The 12,081-nt window shown below is 41.1% G+C and overlaps 1 protein-coding gene and 1 long non-coding RNA gene across 2 annotated transcripts in view; both read right to left on the bottom strand.

Moving 5' to 3' along the window:
• Nucleotides 1–12,081, bottom strand: part of LOC113011576 (NLR family CARD domain-containing protein 3-like) — an 83,892-nt gene that overhangs the window by 16,332 nt on the left and 55,479 nt on the right.
• On the bottom strand, nt 11,178–11,945 carry LOC113011590 (uncharacterized). Its single transcript, XR_003270581.1, has 4 exons — nt 11,879–11,945; nt 11,727–11,787; nt 11,504–11,617; nt 11,178–11,243 (listed from the first exon to the last, which is right to left on the bottom strand). It is a non-coding gene; the product is annotated as an uncharacterized LOC113011590 (long non-coding RNA).

The raw sequence follows: 12,081 nt of genomic DNA, 5'->3' as shown, positions 1-12,081 counted from the left end.
GTAATATAGATTATATATTATTATATATTAGTGCACACTTAGCTTTTAGTATATATGTTTGTTACAAAGTTGTATTTACAGCAGAGAAGCTGAGTTAAAGACTGAAAACTATTCAAAGTCTCTTTGAATTGAAGCATTTAACATTCTTTGTATTTATTCTGCATTGACTTCATTATATGGTGTAAACGTCTGTTACAGGCTTAAATATAAAGTTGGAAAAATGTAACTGCAGCTATTGATCAAGTAATTGTGATTAATCAGGATTAATGACAGAAGATTGTGTCATTAATTAGTCATGTTTTAATCTACTGACAGCACTAGTGTTCACTCTGGTGCCTCCAACTGTTTTACGCCCTTTCAACACCTTCGTGGTCAAAAGTGTACACGCACAAAATCTACAATAAAACCCTCACGCAGCAATAGGACAGACACACAATCCATTTATCTCTGTGTCTCAAACACACACACGTGTATTCAAAGCCTCGATTTGTTCATATTTCATCTGTTGTGTTTTTATCTTCAGCGTTTTCAGTGTTGCTGCATTTACACCAAAAATGTTTCCATTGATGAATCAGATTGATTTGAATGTGTTTCATCCATACAAATCCCTCCCTGGTGGTCACATGACTCTATAACATAACAGGAGTCATGTGACAAGAGTTTCATGCTGTAAAATGTCAAAATGGTTGAATGTGGTGGAGTAAAAATGTGAGATATCAACTACTTTTCTTCAATATGAAATGTTTGCAGGGCCTGACAGGAAGTGGACGGACGCTCTGATCACTTCCTGTTTGCTGAAGTGGGTTTTCAGTTGTTTAGAAACCAAAGGCTTGTTTTAAAAGACAGTTTAAATGGGACTGAGGGAACGACGTGTTTGTAGTTTATATCCAACAACATCAAGCAGTTTAATCAAAGAGTTCATGTTGCTAACAGCTCACCTCTCTGCAGCAGACACAGGCTGGACTTTAAAATCAATGATGCGACCAGCAGACCGGTCACTCTGTAAGGACACAGAGCTGGGTGGAGGTCCAGGCTGGTTCCTGTGAATAATGATGGAGCAGTGATGTGAGTGCTGAGCTGTGACATGGAGAAGAGTCATGGACAGTTAGAGATGGTCATCTCACCTCTGAGCTTTGGTCTGGCTCTCATGTTCCCCACACAGAGTGCTTTTAGAGGGAGGGACTCCCTCCTCTCTGTCCTCACACTGATCCATGCTGCTCAATTCAGCTCACACACACTTTCTACCTGCAGAGGAAACACAAATCATTCATGTGCACATCAGCTGAAATCCTCCTTTCATCATGTGTGCTGTCCAAATATCAGCTGCTTCTTTCCTGCTTCATCTCAGTGTCAGCTGGATGCAGTCAGACAGCAGTGTGAGGCAGAGGAAGCTGCCATCAGCTGCTCTGCTATCAGTCCACTAGATGGAGCCTGAAGCACACACACGATGCATTCACTGACACACACTGATTCACTATTAATAAGAAAAATTAGAAGTGACAGTTTGTTTCTGTACTTGTGTTGATGTTGTGTTGACGTTGTGGAATGTTTCCTCTGTCAGTGCACCCCAGGGCAGCTGTGGCTACAATGTAGCTGCCATCACCAGTGTGTGAATGTGTGGATGACTGGATGTGTAAAGTGCTTTGGGGTCCTTTGGGACTAGTAAAGCACTGTACAAATACAGGCCATTTACCATTATCTAATTAAGTCAGTCTAAATATCAAACCCAACAACCTTTGTATTGTTGTCATAATTACTTCCTGTTGAAGCAGATCCAATATTTGTAATGAAGGATTTTTAAACAGATAACGTCAGCATGTTTAATTCAGTTCTACACTACATTCAATTCAATTCAATTTTATTTATATAGCGCCAAATCACAACAAAAGTCGCCTCAAGGCGCTTCATGCAGGTGGATGCATATCCACCTGCACTGTAATTATAAAGACCCCTGACCTCCAACAGCTGTTGACACAGTAACTGGTTATGGTCAAACAGATGTGTCCACCTCGCAGCAGTTACTGTGGAACAGCAGCTGAGCTCATTCTGCAGTCAGTGTGTCAGTGAGAGCAGCAGCTCCACCTCCTCCACAGACTGATGGAGGCAGGAAAATCAGTGTACTCAGTTCTGTGAAATACTGTAAATGCAGTTTCTTTTACTGTTTATGTACAAACTGAACTTTGAGTCTCACTTCAGATTGGATTTAAGTGTGTGTGTCACACCTTTATGTGTTACTCCAAAAAAAAAAAAAAGCCGTCTGACTGCTCAGACTGAGTCAGGGTAAAGTTCACATGCTGATTTGCTCTGTTCTGGTTCTTCTTCTTGCTTTTCTTAAAAGTAATGCAGTACATTACTTAGTTACTCACTAGATTAAGTAGTGTGTTGTTATATTCTGTTCCTCAGACCAAGGGTCTATGAACCAACTGTTCTTAGACATTTTTAGATCTGGGCTCTAAAAATCTGCTTATTGGCTCTCAGCTATAGTTAAGCAAGATGTCTTTGGTGAATTGAGGCTGTTTTATACAAGCTAATGACACTGACTTATTCTTCACTCAGATATGCTGTGACATTCAAATGTTACAATGTTTTTATACATACATTTATACACTACAGGAATGATTTTATATGATTCAAAGTTCAAAACAATCCTTTCTATCCTCTCTGTCACTTAGCCCAGTTCATCCTGTCTGGAAGCCTTTTGAAGCCTCCTTTAAGTCCGGCCTTTCCACTGAATCTGCTGATGGAGACACCATCTCCTCCACCTGCAGCTGTGGAGGTTCAGAGAAATAAATCTAACCTAGAGGTATATCTCTATATCTACAAAAGAAAGAAAGAAAAATGAATCAAACAGATTTTCTCTTTTGTTATTGGAAACATTGGAAACAATATCAGAGTCTACAAGAGAACAAAGATCCCCGCAGGATGTCTCTGTTTGGGAAATACTCCAGTCATCCCCCTGAACCTGGTTAGTGACCTGAATCAGTGCTTTTTCCATGAATCCTACCGATGCTACCATGAAAACATGCTCAGCTTGTGTTTGAAGATGACTCACATGCTGACATTAGATACAGAAGAACTGAGAACATAAAGGGAGCAGCTTATTGAGGGAAACCCAAAAAAGCAGAACACAAGCAGCTCTGTCCTCTGTCTCACATCATGTTCATGAGGAGAGAAAAAGCCCCTAAAGTTCCTAAAGACAAACTGTTATAGGAGGAAACAAAGCAAACTTACAGCCGTCCTGGTAGGAGGCAGGACTCCACCTGAAGCTCAGCACAGGGGGGGAGGAGGCAGATTTTCAGAAGAGTTTCTGACTGTTTAACTTGGTGATGTCAGATTTAATCTCGTCTCATTTGTTACGTTCCCCTGAGGGGTCTAGGCGGTGAGGGGGAAGTAACAAAAAGTGTCCGGGTCAGAAAAAGGAGACAAGAAGGCAAAGGGGTTAAATTAAAGAGTTTTATTAAAGTAGCTCAACTAAGAGACGGACAAGCCGCTATCACCATTTAAGAAAACAAACAAAACTCAGGCGTTGGTCAATAAAGTAAAATGTAAACCAAAAAGAAAGCGAGCAGCTCACTAGCTGCAACCACTCACATGGCACTCTGGCCCAGAGCTCACCTTTCCCTGGGATTAAATACTTTTGATTACTGACGAGAGTCAGCTGTGTAAAAGGGAAAGCTGGCACCTCAGGCAGAAGCCATTGAAGGACACGCCCACACAGGCACCTTCAGGAGGAGGCCCTGCTAGGGCCGTAACACATTTCTGTTTGTCCACTGAGCAGGTTCAGCTTTTATTAAAATAAATATGTTTGTGTCTTTCTCTAAACTCTTAATTATCAGTAATGTTCCCTGAGAAATCAACATTTCTTGGTTCTCATACAAGAATGTCGTTTTCATGGCCGCCATTCACGTGACCCAAAGTGTTTCTAATCTCTGGAGAACCGAGGTTTTACTGGTGCTCCTGAATGCAGCATAAGAAGGAATTTTCCACTAAGTTTCATGTGACATGAACACAGACGGATGACGTGTCTGTGTCAGTCTTTTTCTTTTGAAACAAACTTTATTGAGACCTATGAACAGTCCAACACCTATGAATGAAATTTAGAGGATTCAAAGAAATATTGATAAAAGTTCTCGGAGCTGCTGTGCAAATATTTTTAACTCACTATGGAAACTCCTGGTTTCACACTTTAAGCTTTTTTGCTCAAGCAGTTGTACAGAAATAATATTAAACTATAACAGTACTGATATACAGTGATCCCCTCAAAAATAAACACAGAGATATAAAACTTCTGTCCATTCTGCCATTAAAACGGTAAAATAGATCCACTGATCTGATTTTTTTACTGTTTATGAAGAATAAGCAAATATACTATAAGATGATGAGAGGTGAGAAAAAAAAAATCCTCAGAATCACTCGTTTGTATTCAAATGTCAAAGTTCGTGTTCATCTGTTCCTCTCCTACACGTCACTATAAAGTTTAATCTTCTAAAAGTCAGAGTTTGAGTTCATATTCACTGCAGTTTAGTACAATATCTACATGTTAACGTTTGTTTGTGCTAAACTGTTCATTTGTTCTGTTTCATAATAAAATATAGATATAAACATCTGTAACATCTGCACTTTAATATCTGGTATTTTGTACAGACAGAAGACAAAAGGTTTACTTTAGTATTAAAATATGAGTCCCGTACAAATCAAATATGTATATATAAAACTTTAAACTGATTTCTTTCAAACTTTTTTCCTCACCAGGAAAAAAGAAAAACTTTTTTCACGTCAAAGCTCAACATCTGACTTACTATTAATATAAAAACCGTGACTGAAGCATCTTTAAATGTTCCGATTTATTAACAGTGTTTTAAACTTAATACAGTAACTTTTGTTCAGTCTGAGAAATGTAAAACATGTTTTATCCTCCATCTTTGTTTCAGTGTGAACAGTCTGAGCGGACAGTTCGTGATGTTTTTAACAGAGGCCGACCTGCTGAATCAAATTTGTTTTAAAAAGTCCTCTGCTGTCCCTCCACCTGCTGCCTCTGAACACAAAGGGTGAGAACTTTAAATTAACACTGTGGCAGATATGTAACCATCTTTAAATGATCTCACTGACTTACAGACAAACGAAGGAAGACATCTGTGGTGGCTGAAACCTCCAACCAAAACATATCCACAGACAGCAAGGTTGTTGTAGTTTTGTAATTTTTAATTCGTTTTTATTTCCATTTCTTTTTCACTTTGTGTTTTTAATTCTGTTTAGTTTCAGTTAGTTTCCACGGTGAGTTTGCTTGTTTCAGTTTATATTTGATTTTTTATTTATTATATATTTACGGGGTCAGAGGCTGGACTGACGTAGATTAATGTAGATTTTATGATAAAAACGGAACTTTTTGAAAGCAGTGACTCAGTCTTTTTTTTTAGCCAAACTAACAACACTAACAGGCCATTTCCTGTAAAATGTTAATCAGTTTTCCAAAATCATTTCATTGATCATTCTCAATAATTTAGTTTTAGTTTGTTTGTGCGGTTTTTATTTCTACTTTAACTTTTTTCAGATCTAGCTGTTCTAGTTCTAAGTTGAGTTTCAGTTTTGTGTGTTTTGTAACACTTCTTCCTGTTGGAGAGGAGCCAACAGTTTGTGGCGCAGTATTTTTAAGACCGACATGTTGAACCTAAATCTAACACACATCTATACAAAATATTCATTTACAAAGTGCGCTCTCTGTCTCCTGCTGTGCGTGTAAATAAAAACATCCGGAGCTCAGCGGCTCTCCGGTTGAGCTCAGGCCACATTCAGTGTGTTTAGTCTGATTCCCGGACTCTGATCACAAAAGCTCAGAAAATGGCGGAGACACTCAACCTTGTTGGAAAACATTACACACTGACTTTAATGGAGAGACCGGAAATACAAACACACACAGTTTGTTGTGTGAAGAAATCAAACATGAGCTGAACAAACAGTAAAGTTCCTAAAGACAAACTGTTAAAGGAGGAAACAGAGCAAACTTACAGTTTCTTCACACCAACAACAAGCTCCACTCCACACCTGGACACTAAACACGGACACACAGGTGAGCTGCTTCCTGGAAGGAGGCGGGACTCCACCTGAAACTCAGCACAGGTGGGAGGGGCTCAGCTCTGTGTGTGCTGATGTGTTAACTTTAAAAATATGCCGTCTGACTGCTCAGACTGAGTCAGAGTAAAGTTCACATGCTGACGTGTGGAGACATGAAACCTTGTTGTAGCTGCAGGTGTGAACACACTGATCCCAGATCAGCTCTGCTGTATTTGTAACATGAACATTTCTGCTGCAAAGCTTCAAATGTTCAGCATGTTTCTCTGTTTCCAGTCTATAGATCCAGTCACACTTTCTACCTTCACCTGTGCAGTAAAGACTGAGAGCAGAGCTGAAAGCAAGCGTCCAATCAGTGAGCAGCATCAACACCTGAGCTTCATTCAGACTCTGTTATTGAAGATGTTGTTGGTACAAAGTTCATCTGCTGCTCACATGAATCCATGAAAGATTTATTTCACTGAATGTTTCTTCAAAGCTCATTTCAACCTGTTGAAGTCATGAATGAAAGTGCAGACTGAGAGTGGATCACATGATGTTTGAGGTGTGTCATGTGACATGTTCAGTATTGTCACACATGTCTAGATTGTCCCTGATATCATAACTGCTCAAACACTGATGATTATATTTGAAGAATTATTCCTGATGGCAGCAAAGTTTGAATGGAGCTCTCTGTCTGTGCTGATTTGTCGCCCTCTGGAGGTCAAAGCACAAACTGCATGATGTCACTGTAACCACCACAGAGACAGGAAGTGTTTTTATGACTGAAACACTGAAATGATGCTAACGGCTGTCGTTAGGCTCACTGACAGCAGTGCTGATGTGTTCATGTCAAACACTGGCTCAGGTCAGACTCCTTCATCCTTCTCCAGCGTGAGGCCGCCCTCAGACCCACAGGAGCTCTGACCTTTGACCTCCTGACCCTAACCATTTTAGTCTTGTTGCATCTGCAAATCCATCCAAACTGTAGCCGAGCAAAAGAAGCTGGAAGCTGTTCTATGAATGATGTTGTTGAAGGAGCTTGGAAAGAAAAGCGTCTGGACTTCTTTAAGTTGCTTGAAGAGGGACATGGACGTCTTAACACCCACTCACATCCTGGGACATTTGATCACAGGAAATCACATGATGGGGTGGGGCTAGATCTCACAATGGGTTCACCCAAAACCTTGGCTGATTGTGACCCACACCCGTTCTCACACCGTGGCTCGTGTGATTAGGTAGAGGATCAACAGGGGCTCCGTGTCCCTGAATTTAAACTGAATCTAAACACACCGTGCACAATGCCAAGTTAGATAATGGTTAAAAGAACAAGATAAGAATAAATAAAAAGATAAAATAAGGATAAAAAATAACTTAAAAAAATAAAATAAAAAGATAAATAACTGCAAATAAGTACAAATAAGTAAGTGAAGACACGTGTGGTCTGCAGATGTCGATGTACATGGATGTACATGGAGTTTAATGTGCAAAATGAACTTAGTGTGCAAAGTGACCTGATGTGCAAACTGCAGTTTGAGGTCGGTCAGCTGTTCAGGAGTCTGATAGCAGTGGGGAAGATGGAGTTGTTGAGTCTGGATGTTCTACATTTCACACTTCTGAACCTTCGTCTCGAGGGCAGAGGTGTGTCTCTCCTCTGGACTCTGTGATGGTAGCTGCTCTGCAGAGAGGGCAGCGGGGTCCTGATGATCTTCTCCACAGTTGTTATCACTCTCTGCAGGCGTTTGCGGTTTGCAGTAGTGCTGCCGTACCATGCAGTGATGCAGCTGTCAGGCTGCTCTCCACAGTGCAGCTGTAGAACCTGCTGAGGATCTTGGCCAACATACCAAATTTCCTCAGCCTCCTCAGGAAATACAGCAGCTGCTGAGCCTTCTTGAGCAGCTGTGTGAGTTTGAGTCCCTCACTGACTCAAACTCCTTCAGTGACACTTGCAGCCTTGCAGATTAGTTTGCTGATCCTGATGCATCTCTGGAGCTGATGCTGTCCCCCAGCAGACAACAACAACATAGATGCTCTCACTAGTCCACTTTACCCTCTAATCACATCTCTGACATCTGCAGGTTGCTCCATAGAGACTCTTGTGCAATGCCAGGTGTTTGTGTTTGTCTGTAGGTACACATTAGATATGACCATAGACGCACACACACAAGTGAACACAGCAGCACAGATGGTTTCCACCTGCTTCCCTCTTTCTTCACACAACTGTGAGGATGATGAAGAGGTTTCAGGACGAGGTGGTCAGCAAGCACAGGATAAAGCAGGGCCATGAAACTCTCTGGTGCAGCAGATGTTTAATCAGACTCAGCTTTAGGCTTCTTTTCCCACCTGGCAGCAAAGTAACAGCTTCACTAATGTGAACAGTCACAATGTTAAACGTTTCTATATCTTCATATATTTTTATCTGTTGATGCTGCAGAATAAAGTCTGTTAACAGAGTGCAGGATGTGTAGAGCAGGTCCAGCTCTCCCTTTACTGTGTCCACTTTCATCAGCCCCTGTGAAGTGACACAGAGTGCATGTGTGTCTGTCAGCTGTTGTTTGTTGTGAAGGATGGAACAAATGAACACACACTTTTAGAGAAATCTGAAAAAGCAACACGTGCTTGGGCTCCTTCTGTGCTCGTCTTCATTAATGCTGATCTTTCTTTCCTGTTTGTTCTTTGGCACAAGCTTCAGTCTTTTCTCCCAGGGCTCCTTCACACTTAGAAACACACCTACATTCATTTATACACAAACATCATGAAACAAAGGCTTTGTAAAAGAGGACACGAGATCCTCTCTGAACAGCACATTCATATCAAACACAGGACTGAACAGGATATACTGAGTCTGTGCTGTTTTCATTGTTACTTGCTGAGTATTTTTCCAGTGTTTGAAATGTGACTCAAGTCTGATTCTTCTACTGTGTGTGAACTCTAAGCAGCTGCATTAAACAGCTGCTTTTCAAACCAGGCTCAATCCTATGACTCTGTGAATGTAAACTTTTGTCACCTGCATGAATAACAATCCTTGATCTAGTCAGGACTGCAGTGCTCCTGTGATCCCAGCTTATAGATGGAGGCTAGCATGAGAGGCTCAGCAGCTAAAGCAGCACACCTGGGTCTCCCAGCCTATTAAAAGCAGCCCTTTGCTTCACCTGCTTCACTAAACATTATTATTATTATTTAAGCAGAGTGGTGTGATTCATGTAGGCATTGCTGTGTGACAGGAGGACTTTTCTTGAAACAGCTCGTGTGACGTGAGCTGACGTAAAAACAGTGATGTTAGCTTGATTCTCTTGGCTAAAACTATTTTAAAAAGAGGGTCAATCATGCAAATCTGCCAATAGAAGCCAAAGTTACAGCCCCTCAGAGTTTAAAGAGAAAAGGCCCGTTTCCAACACTCGGTTGTGCAAAGGGAAACAGGCCCACAGTGCCTGAGTGTGTGGGTAATTCTTCAAATAATATTCAAAAGCAAACATTTTTAAGCATGTAAATAAAATTCAATCATTTCTGCTCTTCAATACCTAAGAAATGAAAACTGGCAGATGGTCCCAAAATGTGAAACGCCTGGCTATCTGTGCATTTAGTGCTGCAAGTTTTCACTGTTTACCTTCAGAAGCATAAATCTCTGCACAGATAATGTTCATATGTGGATTCCTGGTTTCTGCAGTTAATTGTGACCCAAAGCGTATTTTTAAAGTGGTTCCAGGCAATAAAGTCTAAAAATAAATACATCTACTTCCTTTTTCTGTGTTCCAGCCTCAGTGACTCTGACACAGTGCTGTAATATTTACACCTCTGATGAAAGCAGAGTTTGTAGTTGCAGAGAAATACTCGACTCATTTTGGGCATTTACGAGCAGGACCCTCAGAAAGCCCCTCGCTGCTTCACTGGTTAAGAAGCAAAGCAAACATTAGTTCACAGTGATGTTAATTAAGGCCCAAAGTTTAGGAACGAACGTCAGCACTTCACTAATGAATGTAATGCTGATTCATGTGCTTGTTTTGTAATGTGCATGTTGTGCGTTGCTATTTCCCATATTCTTTGGCACTGATAGATGAAGAGTCTCAGGCAGGACCGAGGCTGCCAGCTGCTGACAGTGAGCAGGGAGAGAGCAGCAGAAGCTGGGCAAGAGCAGGGCACCTTCAGCCCCCTTCATCAGTCAGAAATCATTTGGGTGTCTGTGTGAAATGTCTGATTTTTAAAATCTTTTTGTAGACATATTTATTAAATGTTTAACAATTATATAGAAGAAAGACAATGTAAAGAACAAAACCTGACAAAACAAAAATGAGTTGAAGTTATGAACTGTTTCTGAGAGACAAATAACACCAGGATCCTTTTTGTGTAGCTGACAGCTGGTAACTGTGCAGGGGCGGGTCTAGCAAAGTGTTGCCAGGGGGGCAGGTAGGGCATTAACAGGGAGAGGGGGGCACAAAGACATACTTTTCTTTCTTGTTCTCATTTAAAATGTCTCACTTTTAATAAATAATTATCTGAATCTTACAACAAACGTTTCCATCTGATGTAAAATGTATAGAAATCCATTATTGTACATAGTCATTTTTTAGGGTCCCATCATAATTTCTTCAGAAGTAAGTACTGCATATGATGCCAGTGTTTCCCACATTTTCTAGATTCTGCACCAGTACTGTGTGTAAAATGCATCAAAAAGTCCGTTTGATTCTTTCTCAGCTGTCTTTCTGTCTCCTTTCACTTTTTAAAGGTTGCCATGTTAGAAAACATATTTTGCCCTGCCGTGCTGTTTATTGATGTGGCAAATGAAAGGTTTATGAAAACATATCTAAATCTGTCATCAGTAATCAGCAATGATCATGTCTCACCTCTAGTCTCTGTCTTAATGTCAGGTTTCCACCGTGTGTTGTAGATGTTCAGGAGGTTAACTCGACCAACAGTCTACTTCCTGTTTAGAATACCAGGACAGGGAGGATGGTGCAGGTTTAAGTTTATTAGACTGATGCATGTATACCAACAAGACAGCGTCCATCACTGTGACAACAGCGTTTGTTTTCATTCAAAGGCTTCATGGTTTTTCCTTTAATACCTGGGGGGCCGGTCTCCAGTCAAAATGCCCGGGACCATTTTTTGTCCCAGTCCAGCCCTGGTGTCAGATCTGCATGCAGTGTCAATGAGACGATCAACAACAGATCAGACAAAACACTCAGGCGGACACTCCTCTGTAGAAGGAAACATGGAAAGTGTGAGGTAATCAGTGCACAACATCACTTTGTATTTCAGGCTGTTTTTATATAGAACTTCAGCACCAATGTAAAAGTTCTGGTTTTAGGAAGATGAAGAACATTTTCAGGAAGGATGCCGTCTGCAAGCAGAGCTGCTTGAACCTCAGCGCTGAGGTCCAGACTACTTCCTGTGAAGCCACGTGATGTAAATCTGCTGCTGTAACTTCACAGTTTACTGAAGCTAAATGCAACGTTACCATATAATCTGTTTTCAACAAAGGTTTCACTCCGTCCGGTGTTGATGGAATGATTCAGGCCGTACTCGTCAGGCTTCCCGTCGACCACACGCATTTCAGTCACAAACCCCGTGACTGACAACAAGGGAAACAGCAGAAGAAAAGATGTGAAAATACTGGATGATGATGATGGAGGATTAACCGCGGTGGTTAAACTGTTTCCTGTCTTTGTGGGCGTACTCACAGGGAAGTTTCCAGGCACGTCAGTCTTGGTGGCTAAAGTCTCCATTTTCCAACATGTATCGCTACAGGTGCAAAGACACAACATTAATCATCAGTGTAAATATTTTAATGCTGTCCAAACGGTGTTTGCTTTGTCTGTCCTCTCGCACTCACAGAGGAAACGAGGACGCCACCTTCAACCCATCTTCAGTTGGCTCAACCATGGCCGGACTTCCTGTTGGCTTTGTGACAGCAAACCACTTGAAATGAGAGCAAACTGCAGTCAAGCACCACTTACAGCAACCTGTGGACACGCAAATGGAAAGCACTGAGAATCATACAGAAGCATAAGAGCTGTTTATTGTAACACGTGTGTG

This window comes from Astatotilapia calliptera, chromosome 19 (assembly GCF_900246225.1).
Source record: "Astatotilapia calliptera chromosome 19, fAstCal1.2, whole genome shotgun sequence".
Lineage (NCBI taxonomy): Eukaryota > Metazoa > Chordata > Actinopteri > Cichliformes > Cichlidae > Astatotilapia > Astatotilapia calliptera.
Note: the sequence above shows the minus strand (reverse complement) of the source record. Positions and strands in the feature narration are given on the sequence as shown.